Genomic DNA, 13,163 nt, shown 5'->3' with positions numbered 1-13,163 from the left:
CAACGCAAACAAGGAGAACAATAGACAAACGTTGCCATCGTTCGATCAAAGATCTAAGGTTTTACCCTAAAGATAGTATCCGCTCTAGAAAAACAATGTCTTCAGCAATACCATTGCCAGACACAACCAATTAAGATCAATCCTTGCATTTTTACCCTAAAAGGTAAGACTCTGAACTTCACTAGTGCTGTCGTCCCCACTTGCATAGTGTTGCAAAACCCACGAACATCAAGCAAGTCCCACAATAACGTAGAGAATCGAACCTCTATTTATAGTCCTCGGATTCGGTATCCATGATATTCTCCGCCTTTGACTTCACCATGAACCAAAATGTCATCTGATGGTAACAAATAACAGAGCTTCACAGCGCTTCCCTCCAGAACCAAATGGTCGGAATAAAAACATGGGTACGCACGATCGAATACTACCGATCTAGCAAACTTCAGGCATAAGGCGCACTGGAAAGTTGACCAACAGAGCTTTCCGAAACTAAACACTCCGACAAGATCAAGAAAGACCGGCCTTAGGTAGATCTTCATCTTCACACAAGAGAAAACCAGGACAACTGCCTTTATCCAAAAGTCACGTCAATAAGAGCACCTCCAGACGTCTCCCCGACGTGGCCCGCGACACCTTTTGTTTCATCCGGACGGCGTTATTCGGCCCAGCCGCGCCCCTGGTTCCTCGGTTTCCCCCGGAAAAGGGCATAAATCCATCCGGAGAGCCCAGACCATCCCCGGCCTCCCGGGGTGCGCTCGGGGAGCGAGAGAAAAGCGAAGACAGGCTTGCTCTATCGGCGAGAAAACACGCGAAACCCACCACTTTCTGGCCGCAACCCCCCTTGTAGCTCGCTCGCCGCCGGCACAACCCCTCGCTAATCCGCCGGATGTTTGCCTATATTTCACCGTCCCTCCTTCCACCAGACTATATTTCGTCGACCTCCTCCCATCTGCCTATATTTTCTCCGTCGGGCTACTCCTCGCGCTTCGTGTCTCGCCTCGTGTCGACCATGCCCGTCAGGTGTTTGTCCATTTTCCTGGGCGGCCATGGACTCCGACGAGGAGGAGGAGGAGGAGATGTTCGTAGAGCTTTTTGAAGAAGAGATGGCAGCCGCCGCCCAAGAAGAGGAGCACATGTTGATCCTAGCTTGCTTGTCAGGCCTGTATGCGGAGAAGGCAATTGGTCCAAAGATCAGATATTTGATGTAGTCGGTTCCCCGCTATGACTTGGTCCAAAGATCAGATGTGGGAGGTGATGAATTGTTGTGTGTGCTTACACAAAATAATTATTGAGAATGAGCAAAGTATAAATTCCTCTGAGTAAGCAAGATGCACCATATGATAGAGAGGGTCCTCTTGCACAACCTAATCACTAGGTGTCGGCATCGTGGGCTTCGTTCATCGCTATGCGTCAGGAGATTCGAGACTCCACAATGCATCAACATCTGCACGATGATCCGGTGGAGCACATATGGAGTCTTCGAGGTAACACCAACTAGTTTTCATTTGATTTGTTTCAAAACTTGTTAAATTATTTGCTTGCTTTGTTGAACTGTCACGTTTATTTGTGAAAATAGGCCAAATATTGGCCAAAAATTGTCAAATACGCTGAATTGTGAGTTTATTTGTGAAAATAAAGCCAAATACGATGATCGTCTGATGCCTAGCTGGGGGGGTGGAAGTTCGGCGCTCCCCACGCCAAACTTTCGTCCAATCTGGTGATACTTCACCCCGAATTTGGCCATGGGGAGCGCCAATGGCTGTAGGTGGTCTAAGAGCATCTCTAGTCGCGTCCCACAACGGGATTTGGGTCGTGGTGAACAAATTTTTGTTCCCAGCCGCGCGCCCCATAGCCCCTTTCCGTCCGGCGCCCCAAGCTCGCCCCCTCTACACAGGGGACGGCCCGGGCGTGCCTGATGGTGTGTAACACACACGTTCGTTGGGAACCCCAAGAGGAAGGTATGTTGCACACAGTAGCAAGTTTTCCCTCAGAAAGAAACCAAGGTTTATCGAACCAGTAGGAGCCAAGAAGCACGTTGAAGGTTGATGGCGGCGAGATGTAGTGCGGCGCAACACCAGGGATTCCGGCGCCAACGTGGAACCTGCACAACACAACCAAAGTACTTTGCCCCAACGAAACAGTGAGGTTGTCAATCTCACCGGCTTGCTGTAACAAAGGATTAGATGTATAGTGTGGATGATGATTGTTTGCAGAAAACAGTAGAACAAGTATTGCAGTAGATTGTATTCGATGTAAAAGAATGGACCGGGGTCCACAGTTCACTAGAGGTGTCTCTCCCATAAGAAATAGCTTATTGGGTAAACAAATTACAGTTGGGCAATTGACAAATAGAGAGGGCATGACAATGCACATACATGACATGATGAGTATTGTGAGATTCAATTGGGCATTACGACAAAGTACATAGACCGCTATCCAGCATGCATCTATGCCTAAAAAGTCCACTTTCAGGTTATCATCTGAACCCCTTCCGGTATTAAGTTGCAAGCAACAGACAATTGCATTAAGTATGGTGCGTAATATAATCAATAACTATATCCTCGAACATAGCATAATGTTTTATCCCTAGTAGCAACAGCACATCCACAACCTTAGAACTTTCTGTCACTGTCCCAGATTTAATGGAGGCATGAACCCACTATCGAGCATAAATACTCTCTCTTGGAGTTACAAGCAATGACTTGGCCAGAGCCTCTACTAGCAACGGAGAGCATGCAAGATCATAAACAACACATAGGTAATAGATTGATAATCAACATAACATAGTATTCTCTATTCATCGGATCCCAACAAACGCACATGTAGCATTACAGATAGATGATCTTGATCATGATAGGCAGCTCACAAGATCAGACAATGAAGCACATGAGGAGAAGACAACCATCTAGCTACTGCTATGGACCCATAGTCCAGGGGTGAACTACTCACACATCAATCCGGAGGCGACCATGGCGGTGTAGAGTCCTCCGGGAGATGATTCCCCTCTCCGGCAGGGTGCCGGAGGCGATCTCCTGAATCCCCCGAGATGGGATTGGCGGCGGCGGCGTCTCAGTAAGGTTTTCCGTATCGTGGCTCTCGGTACTGGGGGTTTCTCGACGAAGGCTATAAGTAGGCGGAGGAGATAGGTCAAGGGGCGTCACGAGGGGCCCACACAACAGGGCCGCGCGGCCAAGGGCCAGGCCGCGCCGCCCTGTGGTGTCGCCACCTCGTGGCCCCACTTCGTCTCTCCCTCGGACTTCTGAAAGCTTCGTCTGAAAATAGGAACCTGGGCTTTGATTTCGTCCAATTCCGAGAATAATTCCTTACTAGGATTTCTGAAACCAAAAACAGCAGAAAACAGCAACTGGCTCTTCGGCATCTCGTTAATAGGTTAGTGCCGGAAAATGCATAATAATGACATATAATGTGTAAAAAACATGTGAGTATCATCATAAAAGTAGCATGGAACATAAGAAATTATAGATACGTTTGAGACGTATCAAGCATCCCCAAGCTTAGTTCCTACTCGTCCCGAGTAGGTAAACGATAACAAAGATAATTTCTTAAGTGACAATGCTACCAACATAATCTTGATCATACTATTGTAAGCACATGTAATGAATGCAGCGATCAAAACAATGGTAAATGACATGAGTAAACAACTGAATCATAAAGCAAAGACTTTTCATGAATAGTACTTAAAGACAAGCATCAATAAGTCTTGCATAAGAGTTAAGTCATAAAGCAATAAATTCATAGTAGAAAGCATTGAAGCAACACAAAGGAAGATTAAGTTTCAGTAATTGCTTTCAACTTGTAACATGTATATCTCATGGATATTGTCAATGTAAAGTAATATAACAAGTGCAATATGCAAGTATGTAGGAATCAATGCACGGTTCACACAAGTGTTTGCTTCTTGAGGTAGAGAGAAATAGGTGAACTGACTCAACATAAAAGTAGAAGAAAGGTCCTTCAAAGTGGAAAGCATCGATTGCTATATTTGTGCTAGAGCTTTTATTTTGAAAACAAGAAACAATTTTGTCAACGGTAGTAATAAAGCATATGAGTTATGTAAATTAGGGATGAACCTCGCTACCCACGGGGGTAGCTACACACCCCTTCCACGCCTCACACCTGTCCACTTTGGTCAAACCCAGTTAACACCCCACCCAGTCTTATTCCGTAAATAAGTGATTAATTAGTGGCAGGGGAGGCCGAAAAAAACTCATTTCGTTCCCCTGTCGACTCCATCCGCGCCCGCGACCAACGCGATGTGATAGCCGCCGCCGCCTCCCCTTGCCGTCGGGCCACCTGAGGCTTCGCCGTTGGCTGGATTTGGAGCTCCTCCTCCCAGATCTATCGTGCGCCGCCGGAACTAGCTGAATCGCGCCCCCATCACCACGCCTCTGCTGCGCCGGCCACGGCCTCTCCTACCGTCGCCCTTCGTTGAGCCGACCGTGCGCCTCCTCTAGCTATCTGCGTCGCCATCAAGCCCTTGGGATACGCCGCCTACTCGCCCGCCGGCCAAGCATCAGAGCGCCGCCCCACCCCACCCAAATCTCCCATCTCCCAAATCCCGGCTACAGGAGAGGCGGAGCTCCAAATCGAGTCAACAAGCTCAAAGGGCGTGACCATGGCTGCCCAAATCGAGTCTGCCGGAGCTCGAGGGGAAGGCCATGGCGGACATCGTCGTCCTACCAAGGGCGGTCGTCGGTCGGCCACCAAGGGCGGACGGGCTACATGAGCCACCAAGATCTCCGCCGCCGGACCCCATCAAATTCGCCCCTCCTCTGGCTACCTCCAGCGCGAGAGCGCTCGATGCCTCGATGGCGTCGAATGCTGTGGAATCAGCTCGAGTCCAGGTCGTGGGACATCGATTTGTTGACATGTTTTTTTCTCGCGTCCTTGCTGCATGGTGTGTTCAATTTTGGAACGAGCCGAGCGGCCGGTGGTGCAGCGGCCTCGAGGAGGAGGCCATGGCGGACGAGCTCCGGTGATGAAGCAGCGGCGGCGGTGTTCAAGGGCAGGGGAGACGGCGTTTAGCAGGCAGGGACGACGTGCGGCACCCCGCTGGCGCCAGGAGGCGGAGGTGGAGGAGCGGCCGGTGGTCGAGCGCAAGAATGCCGGCCATCACCGGTGGCGCCGGAGAACGAGCGCGGATGCTCGTGGTGGAGGAGGAAAGTGGAGGAGCGTTGGTGGTGTGCGTGTCTGACCGGAGCAGTTTAAGGGATAAGGACGCCACAGCCCTTTGTGTTTAAGAGATAATAAAAAGTAGAGGCGGGACACAGTCAACGCGACAACTAACCAAAAAAACGAATCTCCAAACAGATTGGATGGTGATGAACGCATGCGTAGCTACCCCCGTGGGCAGCGAATCCACTCTCATGTAAATTATATCCTACAAGTTGCAAGCCTCATGCATAGTATACTAATAGTGCCCGCACCTTGTCCTAATTAGCTTGGATTTACATGGATTATCATAGCATAGCACATGTTTCAACCAAGTGTCACAAAGGGGTACCTCTATGCCGCCTGTACAAAGGTCTAAGGAGAAAGCTTGCATTGGATTTCTCGCATTTGGTTATTCTCAACTTAGACATCCATACCGGGACAACATAGACAACAGATAATGGACTCCTCTTTAATGCATAAGCATTCAACAACAGATAATATTCTCATAAGAGATTGAGGTTTGTTGTCCAAACTGAAACTTCCACCATGGATCATGGCTTTAGTTAGCGGCCCAATGTTCTTCTCTAACAATATGCATACTCAAACCATTTGATCATGATAAAACACTCTTACTTCAGACAAGACGAACATGCATAGCAACTCACATGATATTCAACAAAGAAATAGTTGATGGCGTCCCCAGGAACATGGTTATCGCACAACAAGCAACTTAATAAGAGATATAGTGCATAAGTACATATTCAATACCACAATAGTTTTTAAGCTATTTGTCCCATGAGCTATATATTGTAAAGGTAGAGGATAGAAATTTTAAAGGTAGCACTCAAGCAATTTACTTTGGAATGGCGGAGAAATACCATGTGGTAGGTAGGTATGGTGGACACAAATGGCATAGTGGTTGGCTCAAGGATTTTGGATGCATGAGAAGTATTCCTTCTCGATACAAGGTTTAGGCTAGCAAGGTTATTTGAAAAAAACACAAGGATGAACCGGTACAGCAAAACTCACATAAAAGACATATTGTAAACATTATAAGACTCTATACCGTCTTCCTTGTTGTTCAAACTCAATACTAGAAATTATCTAGACCTTAGAGAAACCAAACATGCAAATCAGATTTTAGCATGCTCTATGTATTTCTTCATTAATAGGTGCAAAGTATATGATGCAAGAGCTTAAACATGAGCACAACAATTGCCAAGTATCACATTATTCAAGATGTTATACCAATTACCACATATATCATTTTCCAATTCCAACCGTATAACAATTTAACGAAGAAGAAACTTTCGCCATGAATACTATGAGTAAAGCTAAGGACATATTTGTCCATATGCAACAGCGGAGCGTGTATCTCTCCCACACAATGAATGCTAGGATCCATTTTATTCAAACAAAACAAAAACAAAAACAAACAGACGCTCCAAGTAAAGTACATAAAATGTGACGGAATAAAAATATAGTTTCAGGGGAGGAACCTGATAATGTTGTCGATGAAGAAGGGGATGCCTTGGGCATCCCCAAGCTTAGACGCTTGAGTATTCTTGATATATGCAGGGGTGAACCACCGGGGCATCCCCAAGCTTAGAGCTTTCACTCTCCTTGATCATAGTGTATATCATCCTCCTCTCTTGATCCTTGAAAACTTCCTCCACACCAAACTCAAAGCAACTCATTAGAGGGTTAGTGCACAATTAAAATTCACATATTCAGAGGTGACACAATCATTCTTTATACTTCTGGACATTGCACAAAGCTACTGAAAGTCAATGGAACAAAGAAATCCATCAAGCATGACAAAACAGGCAATGCAAAATAAAAGGCAGAATCTGTCAAAACAGAACAATTCGTAAAGACGAATTTGTAACAGGCACCAGACTTGCTCAGATGAGAAAACTTTAAACTAATGAAAGTTGCGTACATATCTGAGGATCACGCACGTAAATTGGCATAATTTTCTGAGTTTCCTACAGAGAATTAGACCCAGATTCGTGACAGCAAAGAAAACTGTTTCTGCGCAGTAATCCAAATCTAGTATCATACTTTTATTAGAGACTTTACTTGGCACAACAATGCAATAAAACTAAGATAAGGAGAGGTTGCTTCAGTAGTAAACAACTTCCAAGACTCAAATATAAAACAAAGTACTGTAGCAAAATAACACATGGGTTATCTCCCAAGAAGTGCTTTCTTTATAGCCATTAAGATGGGCTCAGCAGTTTTAATGATGCACTCGCAAGAAGTAGTATTTGAAGCAAAAGAGAGCATCAAGAGGCAAATTCAAAACAAATTTAAGCCTAACATGCTTCCTATGAAAAGGGATCTTGTAAATAAACAAGTTATGTAGGCATAATGCAACAAGCGTAGAAAGATAAAACAAGTGTAACTTCAAAAATTTCAGCATATAGAGAGGTGTTTTAGTAACATGAAAATTTCTACAACCATATTTTCCTCTCTCATAATAACTTTCAGTAGTATCATGAGCAAACTCAACAATATAACTATCACATAAAGCATTCTTATCATGAGTCTCATGCATAAAATCATTACTACTCCCAACATAAGCATAGTCATTCTTATTAATTGTAGTGGGAGCAAATTCAACAAAGTAGCTATCATATATAGGAGGCATATTGTAATCATAATCAAATTTATCCTCCATAGTAGGTGGTAACAAAAGAGTACTATCATTATAATCATCATAAATAGGAGGCAAAGTATCATCAAAGTAAATTTTCTCCTCAATGCTTGGGGGACTAAAAATATCATTCTCATCAAAACCAGCTTCCCCAAGTTTAAATTCTTCCATAGCATTAGCAATAATAGTGTTCAAAGCATTCATACTAATAACATTGCCATTAGCACGCATATAAAGTTTCATAGGTTTTTTAATTTTCTCTTCAAACACCTCATGTCCTAACTCGAGATAAATACTATAAAGGTCTCTAATATTTTTGTTGTTTTCCATTAAGCCTAACTAGTGAAATAAAAACATGCATGAAATTAAGTAAAGTAAAACAAGTAACTAATTTTTTTGTGTTTTTGATATAAAGAGAGCAAACAAAGCAGTAAATAAAGTAAAGCAAGACAAAAAACAAAGTAAAGAGATTGGAGGTGGAGACTCCCCTTGCAGCGTGTCTTGATCTCCCCGGCAACGGCGCCAGAAAAAGAGCTTGATGGCGTGTAACACACACGTTCGTTGGGAACCCCAAGAGGAAGGTATGTTGCACACAGTAGCAAGTTTTCCCTCAGAAAGAAACCAAGGTTTATCGAACCAGGAGGAGCCAAGAAGCACGTTGAAGGTTGATGGCGGTGGGATGTAGTGCGGCGCAACACCAGGGATTCCGGCGCCAACGTGGAACCTGCACAACACAACCAAAGTACTTTGCCCCAACGAAACAGTGAGGTTGTCAATCTCACCGGCTTGCTGTAACAAAGGATTAGATGTATAGTGTGGATGATGATTGTTTGCAGAAAACAGTAGAACAAGTATTGCAGTAGATTGTATTCGATGTAAAAGAATGGACCGGGGTCCACAGTTCACTAGAGGTGTCTCTCCCATAAGAAATAGCATATTGGGTAAACAAATTACAGTTGGGCAATTGACAAATAGAGAGGGCATGACAATGCACATACATGACATGATGAGTATTGTGAGATTCAATTGGGCATTACGACAAAGTACATAGACCGCTATCCAGCATGCATCTATGCCTAAAAAGTCCACTTTCAGGTTATCATCCGAACCCCTTCCGGTATTAAGTTGCAAGCAACAGACAATTGCATTAAGTATGGTGCGTAATGTAATCAATAACTATATCCTCGAACATAGCATCAATGTTTTATCCCTAGTAGCAACAGCACATCCACAACCTTAGAACTTTCTGTCACTGTCCCAGATTTAATGGAGGCATGAACCCACTATCGAGCATAAATACTCCCTCTTGGAGTTACAAGCAATGACTTGGCCAGAGCCTCTACTAGCAACGGAGAGCATGCAAGATCATAAACAACACATAGGTAATAGATTGATAATCAACATAACATAGTATTCTCTATTCATCGGATCCCAACAAACACACATGTAGCATTACAGATAGATGATCTTGATCATGATAGGCAGCTCACAAGATCAGACAATGAAGCACATGAGGAGAAGACAACCATCTAGCTACTGCTATGGACCCATAGTCCAGGGGTGAACTACTCACACATCAATCTGGAGGCGACCATGGCGGTGTAGAGTCCTCCGGGAGATGATTCCCCTCTCCGGCAGGGTGCCGGAGGCGATCTCCCGAATCCCCCGAGATGGGATTGGCGGCGGCGGTGTCTCAGTAAGGTTTTCCGTATCGTGGCTCTCGGTACTGGGGATTTCTCGACGAAGGCTATAAGTAGGCGGAGGAGATAGGTCAAGGGGCGTCACGAGGGGCCCACACAACAGGGCCGCGCGGCCAAGGGCCAGGCCGCGCCGCCCTGTGGTGTCGCCACCTCGTGGCCCCACTTCGTCTCTCCCTCGGACTTCTGGAAGCTTCGTCTGAAAATAGGAACCTGGGCTTTGATTTCGTCCAATTCCGAGAATATTTCCTTACTAGGATTTCTGAAACCAAAAACAGCAGAAAACAGCAACTGGCTCTTCGGCATCTCGTTAATAGGTTAGTGCCGGAAAATGCATAATAATGACATATAATGTGTATAAAACATGTGAGTATCATCATAAAAGTAGCATGGAACATAAGAAATTATAGATACGTTTGAGACGTATCAGTGCCGGACACAACAAAAAGCGAGGCTAGGAGATGCGGGCCTGACGCGTCAGCGGTACATAAAAATTTGACCCCCTCTCCCGCCAAATCGCGCCTCTCCCGCCGCGCATTTCTACCCTCCCAATATATTTCACCACCTATCCCACCGATTTATTTCTCCCTCCCGTCGTCGCTACTTCGTCCCTCCCGCCGCTGCTACCCTCTCCCCATCCATGGCGCCACCGATAGGTCCCAAAAAAATGGCCAAGAAAGCTGCCACCAAGCCACCGGGCAATGAGATGAAAGGGCCGAAGGTGACCTTCGCGAAGCCGCGGAAGGCGCCAGCTGCGAAGAAGAAGCCGGAAGGGCTAGCCGACGATCAGGGGGAGCAATACTGCCTCCACCGCAAGCTGTCGATGGCAGAGCGGAGGGGACGGAGGGCGGCGCAGCTGGAGAAGAAGATGGTGGCGGCGCGTGCGCACCAGCACGCGCTGGCCAAATGTATTGCGGCCAACAACACGAGCCCATGGAGTACGTTGGGGCAAGCGTACATCCGAGAGTGTTGTCCCCGTCGACATCGGCCTTCTACAATGGCGGCCCCTATACCACTCTCGGGTGCGTGACACCTAACTTGTCGCCGAGGTATGAGGATACACTACCGCATGGCGGCTTCAACTCTATGTCGTGTTCTACTCCCCGGCGTACGACCAAGCGCCCCAACGCAATCCAGGCCCCGGTGCGAACGGCGCCCCGTTCAATGGCCGTAGGGGCCCGCTCGAATTCGAGGGCGCCGGTGCTGAGGAGGAAGCGGAGGGGTGGAGGACGATGACAATGAGGACAAAGAGGGCGGCGATGAAGAGGATGACAAGGACGCGGGTGCCGCGGAGGATGCAGATGATCTCGTGGAGGTTGACGCAGCCGACGTGAGGAAGAAGAGGAAGAAGAAGTCCTCGGGCACACGAGGCCTAAGTGGACGGTTCTGGAGGATGAATGTCTCTTTGAGTCGTGGTCGATGGTGAGCCATGAATCCATCATCGGGGCCAACCAAAAGTCTGAGAAGTATTGGGCGAGAATCAAGGCGGAGTTCGACAAGCGCAAGCTAGTCAACACCGATTACTGCAAAGTGACAATGAAGAGGAGCCAAAAGGCAATGTCGACGCGCTGGGCCATCACCCAGGCGTCAGTGAACATGTTCCATGGGTACCATCACGAGGACGAGACTAGAGGCGACAACGGCGCGAACATCAGCGATGTGGTATGCCTCTTTCTATGATATTCTTTAGCGCCTAGTTTGTAATCACGATCTGATTGCGCTTCCTTTGATTAGTTTGACAAGGCCATGGCGATGTACCGGAACCACTCGGAAGGGAATAAGTCTTTCGCGCTGATGCATTGCTATAGCAAGCTCAAAACGAACGAGAAATGGTGGTTGACGCATCATTCGTTGTCGAAGGGGAAAGATGCCATTGATCTGGGTGCGCCGCTCGTGGCATCGGCAGGGCGTCCTATCGGCAACAAGGCTGCCAAGGCCCCCTTGTCCGACGTTGCGTCGACCGAGAAGACGCAGACGTCGATCACACAGTGCCTCACCGATGTCTCCTCGACCCTGCTCTTCCGCGACAAAAAGATCAACAAAAGGTGGGCGGTGCTACTCAAGAGGCAAGAGGAGAAGATGGAGCTCAAAAGGCAAGAGGAGAAGAAGGAGGACATGTCCTTGCTAACCGCGTCGACAGCTGGAATGTCTCCCCGGATGCAGGCGGCGCACAACTTCTACAAAGGCATGATCCTCGACGACATCGAAGCCAAAATGGTGGCGGCCGAGGCAGCGGCAGCAACCCCGCCCCCGGAGCAAGAGTCGGAACTAGAAGACGCATCTATGACTAGCGTCTTCTAGTACACCAGCGTCAGCGGCATCGGCGTCTGCCTCGACATCGGCGATGGAGCATGCACATCGGGCAGAGGATGACGAGGTCATCGTGATCGACGGGCCTACGTCGAATCAGGATGCGTCGTCGGCGTCGCCCAACCCCTTACGTCTTATTAGATTGCACCACCGGTCTGTAATATGATCGCGTGCCTAGTACTTTGATCGCGGCTACTCTGATCATGACGACTTCGACGGGAACGATCTCTTTTGAATGTGATATTTGAATTTCCGTTTGGGGCGGCGTTTGGGGGACGCGACTGGGGAGCGACATCCCCCAAACACGGCACAAAGGAAACACGTCCTCCAAACGCTTGATCCAGCGCCGTTTAGGGGATGCTTTGGAGGAGCCTCTCCAGCCGCGTCCCCCAAAGGGATATGGGGCGCACGGGAAAGAAAAAAGTGTTCCCAACCGCGTGCCCCAAAGCCTCGTTTTGTCCAGCGTGGCCCAATATGGTGTCCGGTGCCCCGAGCCCATCCGTGCTACACAGGGGACGCTCTGGGCACACCGGACACAACGAAATGCGACGCTGGGAGACGCGGGCCCGACACGTCAGCGACACATTCAAGTTTAAACCTAACCGTCGCCTACCTCACGACGGAAGTTATTGGCGCGCAGTGACACACGAATGAAGCATCGCATCTTTGCCTTAATGGCGACGGAGGGGCAGGCGAGACGTCTCGTCAGTGCTGCGCAGCCTTCACGCATTGCCGGTGTTCGCACGCCACCGCACGTTCCCGCGCTTTCTTCCCGCCGCTTCTGGCCTCTTCCGACTCTATCTTCCCGCCTCTTCTAGCGACACCAGCGTCTATAAAAGGCCCCCCGGGCTCAATGGCAGCCACCACAACCGTCGGCACCCCTTTCTCCACCGCAAGCACAACCCTCGTCGCATAAACACCATTGTGTAATGATGAACCGTCCCGGTGCTGGCCAGTTCCCTCCACCACCGTCTCCACCACCACCTCCACCAGTGAAAGCACCACAGTTCGACATCGACCCGGAAGCTGCGGAGAATGAGGGTGGGAGGAGGGCCGCACCCGGACGAGGCGGCGGATCAGCAACGAGCGCTCGTCGAGTCCTTCGAGTTGGAGAAGCAGCTCCAGGACGACGCCCGTGCCCGTGAAGACACGCAGATTAGTCGCGCTGTCAAGCTCTCCCTCTAGGCGACGCAGCAGGGGAGGGTGTTGTGGGTATACTTAATGGGTATGTGTAAGGGTATATTGCCCCTATGTGTGGTTTTGGTAATTAATGACAACCCCTATGGACTAATGTTTTCATTGAGTTTATATGAAGGAATATT

The sequence above is a fragment of the Lolium perenne genome, chromosome 3, assembly GCF_019359855.2.
Source record: "Lolium perenne isolate Kyuss_39 chromosome 3, Kyuss_2.0, whole genome shotgun sequence".
Taxonomy (NCBI): Eukaryota; Viridiplantae; Streptophyta; class Magnoliopsida; order Poales; family Poaceae; genus Lolium; species Lolium perenne.
This window is presented reverse-complemented; position numbering follows the sequence as displayed.